We start from the raw sequence: 14,588 nt of genomic DNA on the forward strand, positions 1-14,588 counted from the left end.
CCAATGATGTGTTGCCATCCTATGATGTCTGAGTAGATTTTCCTTGTCCTATCGGTGGTTGATGAATTGCTATGATTGATTTAATTTGCTTGTGGTTATGTTTTTGTCCTTTGGTGCCCATCATATGATTGCGCGCGTGGATCACACCCTAGGTTTAGTTGTATGTTGATAGGACTATGTATTGGAGGGCAAGAGTGACAGAAGCTTCAACCTAGCATAGAAATTGATGCATACGGGATTGAAGGGGGACCAATATACCTTAATGCTATGGTTGGGTTTTACCTTAATGAACATTAGTAGTTGCGGATGCTTGCTAATAGTGCCAATCATAGGTGCATAGAATTTGAAGTCAGGGATGGCATGCTAGCAGTGGCCTCTCCCACATAATACTTGCTATCGGTCTAGTAAAGTAGTCAATTGCTTAGGGGCAATTTCACAACTCCTACCACCATTTTTTCACACTCGATATATTTACTTTATTGTTTCTTTATCTAAACAGCCCCTACTTTTATTTACATACTCTTTATTATCTTGCAAACCTATCCAACAACACCTACAAAGTAATTCTAGTTTCATACTTGTTCTAGGTAAAGCGAACGTCAAGCATGCGTAGAGTTGTATCGGTGGTCGATAGAACTTGAGGGAATATTTGTTCTACCTTTAGCTCCTCGTTGTGTTCGACACTCTTACTTATCAAAAATTGTTGCGATCCCCTATAATTGTGGGTTATCAAGACCTTTTTCTGGCGCCGTTGCCGGGGAGCAATAGCTGGGGTGAATATTCTCATGTGTTCTTGTTTGCTTTATCACTAAGTAATTTTTATTTGCTGTTCTTAGTTGTTCTCTATCTTTAGTTATGGATATGGAACATGAAATACCAAAAAAATAGGTGTACTTGCTACTCATGGAGATGGGGAACCTCCTAAAACCCTCGATGCTGGTTATGTGAAAAATATTATGTACTACTTTAATAATCCTGAGAAAACCCCATTCAATTATCTAATGGGAGTAACGTTGGATCAACGTGAATACTTTAGGGATTACCGCTTGACACAAAAAGGGAAACTATTATGGGATCAAATTCTTATATTGAATTGGTATGCTAGGCAACTATGCTTGAGATATGATTATACATGTTGCTCTAAGGTGAAGGCTCCACACCTTCCCTTTTCATGTGAATTTAATTGTAATGAAACCTTAGCTTCTTATGCTAATGGTATATATGATTACTATGATGTGGAACAAATAGAAGAATTTGTTGCTTTTAAGGCTGCTTATGAAATTGAATCTTTGTTTGAAAAGCATGAAGCTTATGATGATGATGTTTATAGGCCTAAAATTTAGCTATCTTAAAATATTGCTATGATAATTATGAATATAATTCCTATATTAATGCGCTTATTGAGAAAGTCTCCGCTATCAAAGAAGAGACTAATATTTTGCAAGAGTCTATGGAAGAAGAAATTGATGAAACTGTGAGCTCATTGGATGAAAAAGATGAGGAGGAGAGCGAAGAACAAAAGGAGGAAGAGCAGATTAGATACCTGTGCCCACCTTCTAATGAGAGTAACTCTTCAACTCATACATTGTTTAATTTCCCTTCATGCTTACCAGAGGATGATTGCTATGATGATTGCTATGATCGCGTTGATTCTTTTGAAATATCCCGTTTTGATGATGCTTGCTATGCTTGTGGCCAAGATGCCAATATGAATTATGCTTATGGAGATGAACTTTCTATAGTTCCTTATGTTAAACATGAAATTGTTGCTATTGCACCCACACATGATAGTCCTATTATCTTTTTGAATTCTCCCGACTACCCTATATCGGAGAAGTTTGCACTTATTAAGGATTATATTGATGGGTTGCCTTTTACCATTGCACATGATGATTTTGATGAATATAATATGCATGTTCTTGCTGCTCCTACTTGTAATTATTATGAGAGAGGAACTATATCTCCACCTCTCTATGTTTCCAATATGATAAAATTGCAAGAAACTGTTTATACTATGTATTGGCCTTTACTTGGTGTGCATGAATTGTTCTTTTATGACATGCCGATGCATAGGAAGAGAGTTAGACTTCGTCATTACATGATATATGTTACCTTGTGCTCATCACTAAATTACAAATCATTCTTAATTAAAATTGGCTCTGATATACCTTGGGATCCGGGTGGATCCATTACTTAAGCACTATATGCCTAGCTTAATGGCTTTAAAGAAAGCGCTGCCAGGCAGACAACCCGGAAGTTTATAGAGTCATTTATTTCTGTTGAGTGATTTTATATAGTTTAAAAACAACAAAAATAAAGAGGGGAACCCAAAACTTTTTCAAAAAGGAAAGTGAAAGTGAGAAAGACAAGCATTGTTGAAGTGGGAGCTAGCCTTGAACTTTGTTCATGCTCATGGAAACTTTGTGAATCTTGATTACAAAAACTTTTCAATAAAAATAATTATCCCCTTGTACAATTCCATTGTATTATAAAAATAATGTGCCAAGGTTTGCCTTTAGGATGTTTACATGTGCTTGATAGTTTGTACGGTGCAGGACAGAAACTTTGGCTGTAGTGCGCGATTTTACGTTTTTCGCTGGAACGTCAAATGGTTCTGATTCCTTCTGAACTGTCTTCCTATACAAATTTTTTATTTTTCCTAATTTTGGTAGAATTTTTCAAGTATCAGAAGTATGCTGAATGTTCAGATTATTACAGACTGTTTTGTTTTAGACAGATTCTGTTTTTTATTCATAGTTTGCTTGTTTTGATGAAACTATCGATTCATATCAGTGGATTTAACCATGAAAAGGTTATATTACAGTAGACACAATGCAAAAACAAAATATGAATTGGTTTGCAACAGTACTTAGAGTAGTGATTTACTTCATTATACTAACGGATCTTACCGAGTTTTCTGTTGAAGTTTTGTGTGGATGAAGTGTTCGATGATCGAGAAGGTCTCGATGTGAGAAGAAGGAAGAGAGGCAAGAGCTCAAGCTTGGGGATGCCCGAGGCACACCAAGTAAATATTCAAGGAGACTCAAGCGTCTAAGCTTGGGGATGCCCTGGAAGGCATCCCCTCTTTCTTCAACAAGTATCAGTATGTTTTCGGATTCGTTTCGTTCATGCAATATGTGCAATCTTGGAGCGTCTTTTGCATTTCGTTTTCATTTTTCTTTTATGCACCATGCTGGTATGAGATAGTCCTTGGTTGATTTGTAGAATGCACCGGAGAGCAGTCTGAGCACAGATATTATAGTGCTTGAGGCTCTACTAGAGGCAGAAAGAGATGGTGTGGCTGCCATGAATGAGGTAATCTTTATCTTGAAGCTGGAAATTACGGAATTAGCGTCACACATTATGCAAGCAACCCAAGAATTGGAGTAAGTAAGAATGTTGCATTTGAAGACGGAGGAGGTCCTGCTGTTTCTGCTATCTGAAGCCCAAGGTAATCCCGGTTCTTCTTTAGATACCAGTTGAAATTGTCATTAGATTATTGTACTTGCATGTTGTGTCATGTCTCTGAATGGATTATGTTGCAAGACCCCCTATGTTGTTCATGTGTTGTAATGATCCAAATTTTTTAGGGGCGGTATTCCTTAGTACTTGTATGATTGACATAAGGTGAACTGTTTTTCGTGTGAGCATATTGTATTGGATGAAATAACTGTTTGACTCAGAGTGTATCCAACCTACTGAATTCGAAGATCACGGCATTTCTAAATCATAATCATATATAAAGGTGGAATAAATCTTTGTTGTGGTTTTCAAGAAATAAATAACAAAACATATAATTATCTGTGGATATTCGTAATCGAATACAAATTGGATTTGAATTTAGTTTGCTAGGTCCCAGGGCAAACGTGAATGCTAATTCTCCCATGTTTTGAACAAAGCGGCTAAACACCCACTATAATTTGTGGGCTTCCCGAAGCAAGTGTTTGCGAGATGGAAATTACTGTCTACCCCTGACAATTGACATCCTTATCGACCGGATTTACACTGCTGTCGATAGGGGTAGACTAGTAACTTCAATCAGACGTGACACGACGACCTCTGAGCCCATTCAGACACGGTGGGCGCCAAACGTGGGCGGAAAAACACATTTGATTCAAGCTCGTCCGAAAGACATGTGTCTCTTCCTCCATTTCCCCATTCATACATGGTGGGCGGCAAAACAAACTCTTCTCGTCCGAAATCGATGTAGGCTAATATTTTAAATAGGGGCAGATGTTTAACTTCCATCAGACGTGACACAATCGCCCTACCTATCAGCCCTGTTCATACACCGTGGGCGGCAAAACACCCTCTCCTCGCCCAAAATAGTTACCGGCAAATATTTGGGAGATGCAAGATTACCGTCCTATCCCCAACCGACGCGATGTCCGAAATGTTAAACGGGGGATAAGTTTGTAACTTTCCCCCATTTCCGAGAAGCGCGTCCAAAAGTTTGAGATCCCCGCTCCCCTCCATTTCCCCATTCATACACCGTCGGCGGCACGACAACCTCCACACTGCGGCCAGCCTCCTCCGTCCGCCACCCCATCCTCCACCTTACCGGAGCCGCTACCCCTACCCCGTCGTCCACTGCAAGAGATGGATGTATCTCATCCACGGCGCTGGACCAAGATCCTTTCATCGCCTCCTCTCGCTTCATCGGCGCTGTCGTCAACCTTGCCATTGCCGCTCCTACGACCGCCTCGTCCACGGCAACAGGATATATCCCCCGACCTGGCCGTCTGCCGTCTAAAGTCTTCTTCCCCGCCGCCGATAGCCATCGCACCCGCAGCACCCTCAACGTATCAGCATAGCCCTACATGGCGTCGCAAGAGAGGTGGTACTCTTCCATATGTGCTTAAGTTATTCATCTCACCCAGAAAATAGATCATAATTTGTTTACTGTACTTTTCTTGTCCATACCAAATCGTAGTGGCTAGTGGAAAGCAAACATTGGTTGGAAGTAGCTTTGTTCGGTTTGCACCTTCAGGTCCGCCATGGCACGGGCACTATACTCGTAAAGCTTATGGTTTCCCCCCTTTATATTCACTACCATCATCGTAGGTGCTTCATGTCGTGCTAGCACTGCTCCTCAAAACCTCAAGCCAAAGCTTACGTGTTGAAATACGAATCTGATATGATGCTTATATCACTAAAACAGAGAACGTTTAATTGGTCACCTAATGTTCCTATATTCGTTTCGAAGAGCATGTGCACCACCCACTGGTCCAGCTAGTTCCACTTTCCTGATTTTTCTCTTGATGCTAAGGGTTTTCCCCTTTTATCTACTCCCTCCGTTCAGAATTACTTGTCTCGGAAATGGATGTATCTAGAACTAAAATACGTCTAGATACATCCATTTCTGTGACAAGTAATTCCGAACGGAGGGAGTACTCTACTATGATCTGCGTAGGTGCTTTCTGTCGTACTAGTATTACTCCACCCTTCAAGCTAAACAACACAACAATCAGAATTCGAAAGCTTAGTTGTTCAAATATGATTGTGATATGATACTGATATTAGTTAACCGACACATTTAATTGGTTAGCTAAAGGTCCCACTTGAGTTTCCAAATGCATGTCGCGACATATAGAGAGACAACATAATTGCATTTCTTTGTCACTTGTTGACCGTACTTTCTTGTCCATACCAAATCTTAGTTGTTATTTCAAAGCAAACATCGGTTGCTAACTACCCTCTGCTACCCACTTAAGATCTGCCATCCCACTGCCACGGTCAACACTGTACTCATCATGCTTATGTTCTCCCCATTTTATGATGACCACAATCAGCCTACGTGGTTCGTGTCGTAATAGCACTGCTCCACCCATCGAGCTAAACAAGCTTAGTTGTACAAATTCATATATGATATTATTGCTGATATTAGTAAAACTGAGAGATCTTTAATTGGTTAGCTAAATGTTCCTACTTTAGTTTCGAAATGCATGTGAGCCACAAATGGACAGACTGGAAAGAATAGTATTTCTCCGTGCGCTCTGGTTCATCATGGGTGGCCAACCGACATTGTATTGAAAGACTTGTAATATCTTCAATCTTCTTGCTCTTCTGCTCTTCTTTAAGATGATACTCTTCTCTTGCGGTCGACTAGTCAGGTCGAGTTGTTCTCCCTTAGTATATTTTGAATCTGTCAGGTCAGGTCGACTTGTTCTTCTTTACTATATGTTGAAGCTATCATCTGCAAAGTGTCATCACTTCTGGAGCTCTCATATTTTGAGTAGTAGGCCACATTATATTAATGCACACAACAAATTACAGCATGCATGTCATCTTTTAAAAGAATTACAAAGATAGCACAAAGGGGTTTACAGGGAGGCAGTATTGGATTAGAATCACTTCTGCATTACAAAGAAATCTCACTTGTTTTTATGTTTTCATGCATGTCAGATATTGAACATTATCAAAATGAATTTGAACTCCTAAATTTCTGGTTGTTCCTTACCTTCTCTCTTGTATGAAAACTAATTTCAGATGAATCTCCTTGCTCAAAGGATCATACGATCTCAAAACAATAATGGGCTCTGCATTGCTCTTGTCAGTACCTCTCTCCCTTTTGCCTTGTAACGTTGTACTTAATTAATTGCTATTTGATTATGTATCATCAGTCTGCACCTGAGCTTCATTATCCTCTGTTTCTTCCAATATTATGTGATCTATATTTACTCTTTGCAAAAAGTAGAATAATGGCAACGCTTATAAAGAATTTTCTATGGGGAATTTATTGAATTATCCTTCCATCAACATGGAGAAGGGCTTTTCTAGCCCGTGTTAACATGTAATGTAAGTTCATCCTTCTCAGGCCTTCAAACTTTGTTCTAGTATAGATTTGGATAGGCATCATTTCCTCCACTGCTGTTTGCTTTGCTGTTTACATCTGATTGGATGTTTGCAACAACTACCAGTTCAAATTGTAGTTGTAAAAACATGTTACTTATGCAGAACAGATCCATTTATTTGTTTATATAATTGTGAAAGATGTTATGTGTCTCCTTGTCTCTCTTTCAGACTCGTATCTCTTACGCCAGGCAGAACTTTAGGGAAGATAGTGAGCCAAACCATCTTGAGGACAGTGAGATGAACCCAAGGTCCTGTCTTGATGAAGACAGTGAGTTGAAGCTACTAACCAGCAGGTGTGAGACAACCTCTGTGCAGTCGCTGCCTCAATCAGTTCGACTTCTTCAATCTTAACTTAAAGCGGAAAGGCTTGCTTCAGCTCAGCTCCGACTTGAAGTCAAAGATGCAATGAAGATGTCAGAGGACTGCCGTGCGCACCATGATGCCATAAATCTAGTGTTGATGCATATATCATTGACACAACTGAGGTCTACTCGGCTTCTTCAGCTGTTTGGGGGGGGGCGACCTGGCCAGGCCTAATGCCTTCTGAAGTGCTCTTAGTTTTGTATATTATTTTGTCGGCGCGTTTATTTGCATTGGTGGCGAACTTTGACGCCCAGTGGATGTAATATGTGTGATAGCCGTGATACCCTAACGTAAGTGGCTTTCTTATTTGTTTCCTTGTTGTCTTGTTTATTTGTTTGCTTGTAGTCATTGCAGTTCTTTTTCCGCGGTTTGCTAGTGGCTGCAATAACCTATTTTTTTAAAACTAGGCCACAATAACCATGGGCTAATATTTACTTTAGTGACACTGGGCCTCCTACGGGACGTAGAAACAGTGGGCCTTCTACGGGCCGTAGAAATAGTGGGCCTTCTACGGGCCGTAGAAACAACGAGCCTTCTACGGGCCGTAGAAACAACGAGCCTTCTACGGGCCGTAGAAACAATGGGCCTTCTACGGGCCGTATCATCAATGGACCTTATACGTGCAGTATGATCGATTGGCCAAACATGGGCCAATAACAGGCCGCATTATGGCCGTAAACGGGCTAGAGTTGGAACCGTTCGTTCATGGGACGACCATAACGGACCATCGTTAATAGGTCGTATTTATGATGCTATGAAAACGGCCCAACGTATTAACGGACCACAAACGGGCCGACTATAACCACAGGCTGAATTTGGCCCACAAGCGGAAAATGACAGTAACGGGCCGTAAGTAAATGAATGTCTGAAATGAGCCTAAGAATAAATGGGCTCTAAGAAGGCCGAAAGATAACATGGGCTGGAAACGGCCCAATGGAATAACAGGCCGTTAATGGGTATAAAGTGATACACTATTCATTATGGGCCAGTTTCACCACGGGCCGTTAATGGGTGTAAAGTGATACACTGTTTATTACGGGCCAGTTTCACCACGGTCCGTTAAGAGGCCAAGAGTTACATAGGGCCTCATATGGGCCGAAAGGCGTCATGGGCCATACATGGGCCAGAAGTGAAAACGGGCTGGAATCTTATTGGGTGGCCCAGATGACGCTAGTGGGCCTAATTCGGATAGGGCATAACGGGCCTTGGGTTAGCAGGCTGTAAATGGGCTATAAGCAAACAGGCCGTTAACAGGCTTTACATGGGCCGGCCCGCCACCTTTTGACCAAGTCAAACGGGCCGGCCTTTTCATAGGAATGGGCCTCTGTTGGGCCGTGCCACGTGTCGACGTAGCATAGGCGCCTTATGTCCAATGAGTGGATGACATCTGTCCCAACGATGAGCCGACACGTGTTTCCTCCAGCCAATGATGATTTTACACGTGGAAAATCCCCATTGGTCGGGGCTGTTAATGGGTTATCGGATCCAAAACCCGACCTGATAGCTTAACGGCGTTCCGTTACGGTGGATGCCACGTGTCGGTCACCCTTGACGAAAGCACTTCTGTGACGCGGGATTTATCGTCATGGAAGTGGACACTTCCATGATGATAATTTTGGTAATGTCATGGAGCACTTCTACAACAACACATGTATGACTATCTTGATTCTGTCATATAATCGTCATGGATGTACATGCATGAGAGAAAATGCGACCTACTGTGACAAACACGTATCATCACAGAAGTGTATTTTTTTGTAGTGGCATAGAAAGTGGGTTAGGTTTAAATGTGTTAGTCATATTCTTCATCATGCTCTCTTTATGTTCAAGTCTTATCTTTCATGTGAGCATCATTGAAATCATCATGCCTAGCTAAAAGGCATTAAAAAAGCGCTTGTTGGGAGACAACCCAATATTTATCCTTACTGTTTTTGTGTGTTTACATGATTAAGATACTGTAGTAATTATGTTTTATAGCTTTTGTTTCAATAAAGTGCCAAGTAAGACCTTTGGGAAGACTTCGGTGAAAGTTAATGTGATCTTGCTGTAAAAAACAGAAACTTTGCGCTCACGAGATTAGCTGCCATTTTTATACAAAAGAGTGCCTTGGTGCTGATTCTTTTTGCAGAAAATTAATAGACAAATTCCTCACGTCCACCAATTTATTTCATAATATTTTGAGTAGCAGAAGTATGGTTAGTGTTCAGATCATTACAGACTGTCCTGTTCTAACAGATTCTGTTTTCATTGCATAGTTTGCTTGCTTTCTAGTTTCTATGACTTATATTCCTCAATATAAATTATATAAATGATATGGTATAGTAGGCGTTGTGTGAGAACAATTACGATCTTTGTCTTTGACAGTACCAAGGTGAATGGTTTACTCTTTATCATACTAACCTATCTCATGAAGTTCCGTTAAGTTTTGTGTGATTGAAGTTTTCAAGCTTTGGGTGAGATATCTATATGAGGAGAATAAGGAGTGGAAAGACCCTAAGCTTGGGGATGCCTGTCGGTGTCAAAACCGGCGGATCTCGGGTAGGGGGTCCCGAACTGTGTGTCTAAGGCGGATGGTAACAAGAGGCAGCGGACACAATGTTTTACCCAGGTTCGGGCCCTCTTGATGGAGGTAAAACCCTACGTCCTGCTTGATTAATATTGATGATATGGGTAGTACAAGAGTAGATCTACCACGAGATCGGAGAGGCTAAACCCTAGAAGCTAGCCTATGGTATGATTGTATGTTGTCCTACGGACTAAAATCCTCCGGTTTATATAGACACCGGAGAGGTTAGGGTTACACAAGGTCGGTTACAAAGGAGGAGATACACATATCAGTATTGCCTAGCTTGCCTTCCACGTCAAGTAGAGTCCCATCCAGACATGAGACGAAGTCTTCAATCCTGTATCTTCATAGTCTAACAGTCCGGACAATGGAGATAGGCCGGCTGTCCAGAGACCCCCTAATCCAGGACTCCCACAGTAGCCCCTGAACCAGGCTTTCAATGACGATGCGTCCGGCGCGCAGTATTGTCTTCGGCATTGCAAGGCGGGTTCCTCCTCCGAATACACCCCGGAAGAATTTGAATATAAGGATAGTGTCCGACCATGCAAAATAAGTTCCACATACCACCGTAGAGAGAATAATATTTGCACAAATCCAATTTGCTGACTTGTTTTGGAAACACAACATTACGTCATGACCCGGTGATTATTCGAACTGTTTCCTTTAACTAGCCCCGCACGTAACGCGAGGCAGTTTTTTGACACGTCTTGTCAAAGCAGAGATCGCGTCCCCTTATCACGGGATTCTCATCAATATGGGCGTGGGTAACCCAACCGCGCCATCGATTACGGCGCTTGGGGGATAAGCGAGTTTTACTAGGCTAGTGGGGACGCTTAGTTTCGTCTGCCCATATAAAGGGATAATGATTCACCTTTTCATCCACACCTTCTTCCTCCTGTGGTCATCCGTTTTCGCACACTCGAGCTCTAGCGCCCAAGTCCACATCCCTTCCCTCAACCTTCTCCAAACATGTCCGGAGCGGGAGGCCAATGGATGGCTTCCTCCGTTACGAAGGGACATATCAAGAAGCTGCGCGGAGCCGGATACTTAGCCGCGAATATTGCGCATCGGCTGCCCGCTACGGGGCAGATCGTCCCTACCCCGGAACCTCACGAGAGGGTAGTTTTCCTCCACCACTTCCTCCGCGGACTCGGGTTTCCCCTCCATCCATTCGTCTGTTGTCTCATGTTCTACTACGGTCTGGACTTTTATGATCTGGCCCCGAACTTCATCCTCAACATTTCGGCGTTCATCATCGTGTGTGAGGCTTTCCTCCGCATCCGGCCCCACTTTTGCCTATGGTTAAAGACCTTCAATATCAAGCCGAAGGTGGTAGGAGGCCAACAAGCAGAATGCGGCGGAGCCATGGTGGGCAAGATGCCCAACATTATATGCTTGAAGGCTCCTTTGTGGAGACAATAAAGGGATGGCAATCGGCGTGGTTCTACATCACCGAGCCGCGCGGACGCCAAATGGGCGGCGGCCCGCGAGTTTTGATCCGGATTCCCTACATAGCTCACTTCCTGGAAAGAGAAGGGCTTGTCATGGGGTTCATCGGTGGAGCTGGATGGACTCCAGAAATGTATCCGGAGTATGGCAAGCAAGAAGCTCAAGCTTGTCAACATAGTCCAGGTTATGCTCATCCGCCGGATCTTCCCGTGTCAACAACGGGATTTTAACTTTTGGGAGTTCGACCTGGCCCAGCACCAGACTCTCAGTGAGCTCTTCGATACGATGCACAAGGACGTCTGGAACGTGCTGTTCAAGGCCGCCGAGGTCCCTCCTTCTCTCGCCGAGGACCACGGACTAAGCGCAAAGCGCCAACGCGTTCGGCGAGTTCAATATGTCCCGTAGGACATTTATTTCCCCTAGCTTAATCATGTGCGGGGTCTAATCTCCATGCCTTTGACAGGACTGGGTGGAGACATCGGGGCCGATTAACTGTCCGGCCCCTTTGCCCGAAGACACTGCAGGCGCTCTCCTGACGGAGATGCTGACTCCGGCTCCTTACAAGGTGTCCGAGAAGACCAAGAAGGCTAAGGGAACCCGAAAGAGTTCCCGACGCCAGGTGTCGTCGGACTCACCGTCCGATGACTCTGCGGCGCACTCCTCCCCCAAAGACGTGGAAGAAGAAGAAGATGCTCCCCCTCCTGTTGGGGGAGACAAGAAAAGAAAGGCCGCCCCAACTGGGGGGCCGAAGGGTCCATGAAGGGAAGGACTCTCCTTCTGGACAGTTCCACCGCCGCCGATGTAGGCAAAGACGAGTGGTTGCCCAGGGCCAAGCCCCTGGGGAGATCGTAAGTATTCGGATACCAGAGTAACTCATAATATTCCTTTGTCGCACTGCTTTCCCTAACGCCGAACATGATTATGCAGGCTGCCACGAGCCAGTATCGATGTATCATCGGACGGCTCCCTGGGCTCGTCGGACATGGATAGCGATCCAGTCCCGACCGCCACCTCCCCTCATACCGCTGACGACGCCGAGGTGCTGTCTCACGAGGCACCGGGTCGAGGGGAGACAGTCTCGGAGGCACCTCAAGGCGGCCTCCCGGACTCCGGGAGACGAGGGGACAAGGCCCCTGAGAGCTCCAAGTTCGGGCTTCAGCCGAACACCGCGCCGGAACCTCCAGTGGTTCCGGGCTCGGGCAGGCTGCCTCCTTCTAAGAGGGGCGAGATGCCTGTACCGGTGACGTCTGTCCATTCAGAGGTGCCGGACAATCTGCTGGAAGCGCTTCGCAGCGCTTCCATCGACGAGGAGCACCGCACTATCATGAGTGTGGTGATCCAGAAGGTTCAGTCCGCCAAGAGCGGATTGACTGAAGCATGTGCCAGCCTTCTTACAGGCTTTGAGGTAAGTGTTTGAAATATAGGAAAATATTACCGCATAGACAGTAGCCCCAGATGCTCTATTCTGTGTTCACAAACAAAAGCCAAACAGAGGATCAAATAATATCGCAGGAGTCTAATATGAGTATGGCAATATGCGTATGCAGGCTTCGCTGCTGGCGTCCGCCGCACTGACTGTGGAAGTCGCCGTACTGAAGCAGGACCTTAAAGGGTCCCAGGACGAGCTCGGCCTTGCCAAGTGGCAGTTCGAGGAGAACAAAGGTAAGTAGTACCTAGTCCGTGGATATGTATAAAAAGAGTGCGATTGCAAAATGACGGGATCATCATGAATTTGCCATGGGCCACGACCGAAGTGGCGACCCTAAAGCAAGCGCTGTCCGAGGCCGAAGATAAAGCGGCCAAGGAGCGCACCAAGTGAGAAAAGCAAGAGGCTCGGGTGGGCGAGGTGCAGCAAGAGCTCCAGGCTCTCCTGACGAAGCACGAGGCGTTGGAGCTTGACTCGAAGACGCGGGAGTCTGAGCTTGCCGCGGCCCTTGAGAGCGCAAAAAGTGCCAAGGCCACAGCCCAAAAGGCCCTCCAGGAGATCGACGCAATGAAGAAGATAGCGGCGGGTAAGGCATTCTATATGCAGAGTAAGCATGTGAAAGTAAATTACCGATTACTTACCCAAATTCGGAGCTCTCCAGGAGCATTCGCAGATTTGCCCCGCAGCGTGTCGGATGGCGCGCAGTTTTACCAGGCCGAGGAGGGAAGCTCAACGGAGAAGCTGTTCTGGTCCCTGTATACTAGGACCGAACACCCAATGCCTCTATGCGACCAGCTAAAGCAGCTGGTCGAGCTGCACAAGGCGGCCAAACAGACCATGAAGGGCCTTATAGTCCGGCTGTGGCCTGGCGACGCCCTTCCGAACAGCTACTTCGGCTAGGTGAGGCGGCTTGTGGATGCCTGCCCACGACTGGAGGTCATCAACCGGTCCGTCTGCATCGATGGTGCATGCCGGCCTTTCGCCCGTGTGAAGGTGCAGTGGGCCAAGCTAGACGCCGTGAAGCTGATCAAGGAAGGACCGCCGCAGGGCAAGGAGCATCGCACCCCTGAAATTTATTATGAGGGTGTCCTGAAGGGTGCCCATCTTGTAGCGGACGAATGTTCAAAGGATGTAATATTTGAGTAAACTTGCTCGTGTGATCCTGTATGGTGAAAACTTCTTTCATATGCGCTATGCAACGCTTGTGTGAATTTAAAATATTACCTTTTGTTTGGCTGTTTATCCAATCTGAGATATGGCTAGTCCTCGGCTTCTGCCCCCATGCCGCGAGTGCTGGAGTGTTCAGGATAAACCTGAGCACTCTTGTTCCCATGTTTGGGTCCTTCGAGGGAGGTTCTCAGCACAACGAACAAGGCAACCAGACTAATAATGCTTTATCACTCTCACTTAGCCATAGAATTCTATAATTTTAAATTTCGGCGAAGCCCCTGGTATTCGGAAGGCCGAATTCGGGGCGCGATACACGCCTTTAAGCCGGACAAGGCCGACCCCTCGCTCTAAGCGGCATAAGTCTTTAGGGACTCGAAAACCTCGCCGAACAGCGACCAGTCTCTCGCCTTATTATGACTGTCAGTTTTAGCTTTCTCTACTGAGGTGCTAAGCCCAGCAGAACCGGGGCACAATCGCAGTAGTTCTCTTGGCGCTACCTTAGCCGATAGAGCGGAACGTAAGGTACCAAAACATAGGAGCCGGGCAAACCCAACATTTGACCAAAGACATGATTCGGAGCTGATGCATATAATGCTATAAGTTCGGGGTGCCGCACTTGTGAAAGTGTTCGGACTTTTCACACCATATTGTGGGGTACATAAGCCCCTGGTGTATTGGCCGTACCAAAGTGTATGGTTGCAAGGCGTCGTTAGTGGACATATATATATATATAGTATTACTATTCATCACCCAGGGTGC

Source organism: Triticum dicoccoides, chromosome 3A (genome assembly GCF_002162155.2).
Source record: "Triticum dicoccoides isolate Atlit2015 ecotype Zavitan chromosome 3A, WEW_v2.0, whole genome shotgun sequence".
Classification (NCBI taxonomy): domain Eukaryota; kingdom Viridiplantae; phylum Streptophyta; class Magnoliopsida; order Poales; family Poaceae; genus Triticum; species Triticum dicoccoides.